The 3,878-nt window shown below is 42.9% G+C and overlaps 1 pseudogene; it reads right to left on the reverse strand.

Moving 5' to 3' along the window:
- Nucleotides 1–596: 596 nt before the first annotated feature.
- On the reverse strand, nt 597–741 carry LOC132229038 (small nucleolar RNA SNORA48; annotated as a pseudogene).
- Nucleotides 742–3,878: the final 3,137 nt, after the last annotated feature.

A 3,878-nucleotide genomic window follows, 5' to 3' on the forward strand; every position in this document is an offset into this window, starting at 1 on the left:
AAAACTTGGTTAATACTTTTTTTTTTTTCTGAACCCAGAAAAAGACAGGTGCTCATATATTATTATTATCATTAGCTACAACTGTGCCAGGCTCCATTTTAAGTCCTTCTAATGTTTTATTTTTTTCCAACTTATATGCACTATTATCAAAACTCACTTTTCAGGCGAGAAATAGGCAGGTTAAATGCATCTAAGATCACACTGACAGTTAAATGGCAGAGACTCAGGATTTGAACATTCTGGCTCCTGAGAATACATGATCCACAGTAACTGCCCTCTGAAATAATTCCAATGTTACCATACTAGATCCCCACCCAATTTTCTGAAAGCAAATAGTGACCCACTTATTATTCTCATAGCACCCAGTTTTATGTGCAGAATAACATATATCCACGCCACTAGAACTGTTAGGTGGCATGTTCACTCTTAACGGAGTTGTACTAGAACTACCTGCTTACTGTTAATCTACAAGTTACTAGAGCAATCACAGCTCCACAAACTTTAAAACTACACCCTTAAGCCTGTTAATACTAGTAATTTACTTATGAGACCAGTGTTTCTGATCTTTTCTCCTCCAAGACCTAGCAATTATCATTTTATGTGCCTCAGGCATGAAACAGCTCTGGCCACCGACACAGGCATCAAGCTAGGATGAACTAAGGACTGTACATCTGCTTTGCCCCTGACTGATCTAAGAGCAACACCACTAATCAGGTGTCTCCTTGCCCATTGCCAGGGGGTTAATACTTTCTTTAATAAGCAGTTTCACAGCCCTAAGAGGGACAGTAAAGGTCATCTTCACCCCCACACTCCGGGGGCTCTGAGGTGGTGGCTTTCCCAATGATTTTACCGTCTAGAGTCCAGGGGATCTCCCAGGAGTAAACTGGGGCTTGGTGGGGATTCCCGTTTGCCAAAACCAGGGGCCATAAAAGGAGGATGCCTAGACAGGGTCCCCTTTTCAGTCTGACCTTGAGTGGGTCTGCTGTGAGCTCTACAGTCCATTGTCCTGATGCGTCTTCAGCCTTCTTGATTTGTGTGCGGTGAATCCAGTGCTTCTTTCCTCTGACTTTGACAGCAGTTGGGGTGCTTAGGATGACCTGGAAAGGCCCTTCCCACTGAGGCTCAAGAGTCCCTGGATCGTGTTGCTTCGCCCAGACCAAATCACCAGGGGCACACAGAGGTGGGCTGTTTCGGTTGGGCACACGGCTTCCTGATGAGCTGCCAGGGCGATTTGGTGCACAGCTGCTGAGCTGGTCTGGAGTGCCTGTAAGGACTGGGCACAAATTTGGCTCCTTCTGGCTATATCCCGGGTTATCCGATGTAGCCTTGGTATGTAGTATTCCCTTCCCAGGAGTTCAGCTAGTTTGGTTCCTCCCAGGTGAGTACTTTGGTGTGTCTGGGAGGCGATGATTCAGCCCAAAGCCTCTGGAACAAAAGGCCTTCCATCTGGTAATAGTAGCCATCCCTGGGAAGTCCCTTTTGCATGTAATTTTGTGGCTTTTTCCTTTTCTTCTGAGGTGTAAACAGGGTTTGGATGTAGATTCCGGGGTGGTACTGCTACCAGTACTTCAAGCGGCCCTACTGGTCTTTTTGCAGTGTCTTTGGCTGTTTTGTCTGCAAACCAGTTCCCTCTTGCTTTTGGGGAGTCCCCTTGTCTTACATACATAGAGGTGGAAATACTTAGTTACATCTGGCAGTGCCAATGGGCCCATCGTCCTTGCTCTGCTTATGTCTGACTAACTGCCTACTATATTACCTCAAGGATCCTGGCTCTGAATTCTTTCAGAGAAAATGGACATTGAATTTTTTCTGCAGCTGCTTCATGCTGAGGAGGGACGGAGTATTCTCTCATAGCCAAGAGATCCTTGCTGCCTGTCAGAGGGACGATGAGGCCTGGGCACAGAAGGAGGTGGGCTTGCGACCTGGAGGAGACAAACCGTAACAAATGGTCTGGTGGGAGAGAAAGAAAACATTTCAGCTTTAATAACCTCCATTGAAATAGAGTTTTTCTCCTTAAAATTATCTCTCTATTTATTAAAATACTAAACATTTCAGGTTTTTTTGTTGTTTTTTTACCATGTAAGACACACCTTTATTATCTTGCTTAATAATCACAGTTTTGTAGTGATGGTATCATTAGTCTCAATTTACAGATGATGATACAAACTTCAGAGAAATTAAATAACTTGTCCAAGTTATAAAATCAGGGATTTGAATATATGTGTCTATCTCTCTTCACATTTATGTTTCCTATATACCACAGTTTTCATGATTTCTTTTTTTTAAATTTTTTTTAAATCGTTAAATTCTTTATTAGTTAAGGAATTACAAATTAAACATTTCAGTTTTAATGACCTCCATTGAAATAGAGTTTTTCTCCTTAAAATTATCTGTTTATTAAAATGCTAATTTACTTACTGTATTCAATTTGGCCTGATTGTTTGCATAAACACAACAGGAATGGTAACTGACTACCTTTGCTGGAATTTTATGATTGAATCTTAATGTGCCCCATAGGGCCAGGAAGCCATGCCATCTAGCCACCATCAGGCCTGCCTGCAGTAGCTGCTGAGTTAGGTGAATTCCCCACCTGCAGTGGCTCTGCCCAGGCCTATTGTCCTTGCTTTAAGGCCCTTCTCAGCACCCTTCCTACTCATCACGGCCCAGAGTGCGTGGGGGTTCCGCAGGGATTCAGAGGTGCCCTTATTGCTCCCCTTCTACTCTGACCAACCACAAGTGATGGTAGGGCATGGGCTTGACACTCCAGCACCAGCTATTTTCAGGGCTACCAAGCAAGATACCAGGCTTTCTCCATGGCACTCTTATTGGCTTCATGTATTAAGAGCTCAGACAGGGCTCTTTAAAATATTATACTCCAGTCAAAGTTTTTGGTCAATAAAACCACTATTAGAAACTAGTCTTATTGAATTTATGCAAAGAAATGTATTGCCATGAATTAAGTGTTGCCAAATTTCGGAGGAATTACATAAGAAGAAAAAGCTACTTACCTGCCTTAAGATCTTCTGATTTTCATTGTCAGTCCTTTTTATGGACTCTTCAAAGTAATATAACTGTATTTAAATGGCAAGAAGAAATTTACAATGTGTCTATATTCAAATAGGTAGTTATAGCTGTCCCTGTAGTAGGGCTCCCCTTACTTGACTTGTTCTCTCAGAACTGAATAAGGGAGCTTTATTTTTTTAAAGGGTCTCATATGTCACAGGACCTCACAGGGTCTGTAATTCCTGTAAGAAAAGGGCTAGTACTCACCACTTTACTACTTCCCTCTGTTCTGAACAGTTTCCTACAGTTAAGGTTTGTGCCACCCCTGACATGGGCATGGTCATACAGGCTGCCAACTGTCTCTCAATGGAGACCAAAACTTGATGGGTATTCTTCTTTGTCCAGTTGGGCACCTGCCCTTCTGACAACTGGATTTAAATCTGTGAGAGAACTACGGTTAATCTAATATATCAATATAGTGAGGTACAATATGAGCACTGTGGCTACTTTAGGCAGCCAAATTTTCTGCTACCATATATGACACATGGTAGGGCTATATAACCCTACGGCAAAATTGTCCTTGTCTCTCTGGAGCTGTGTCCATGAAGATGCAGGCATCATATAAGTCTATTATACAGTTTTCTGCAGGCCACTGTCAGGGCTGTGCATTGCAGCCAGTTCTTCTTTCTAGCACAAACACAGTCTGTCCAATTTCCTTAAAATGTATTCTGGTACAGGAGAAAGTTGTTTTGCTGTATATAGGCAGCTTAGCCCCTATACAACTGGGCTGGGACCTCTGCCTAGCAAATTGCATCTATAAGTTCAATATGTAGCTTCCGGCCCTCCTAACCCAAGGGGGTCTTGGCCAGTCTCTG

This window comes from Myotis daubentonii, chromosome 2, assembly GCF_963259705.1.
Source record: "Myotis daubentonii chromosome 2, mMyoDau2.1, whole genome shotgun sequence".
Classification (NCBI taxonomy): Eukaryota; Metazoa; Chordata; class Mammalia; order Chiroptera; family Vespertilionidae; genus Myotis; species Myotis daubentonii.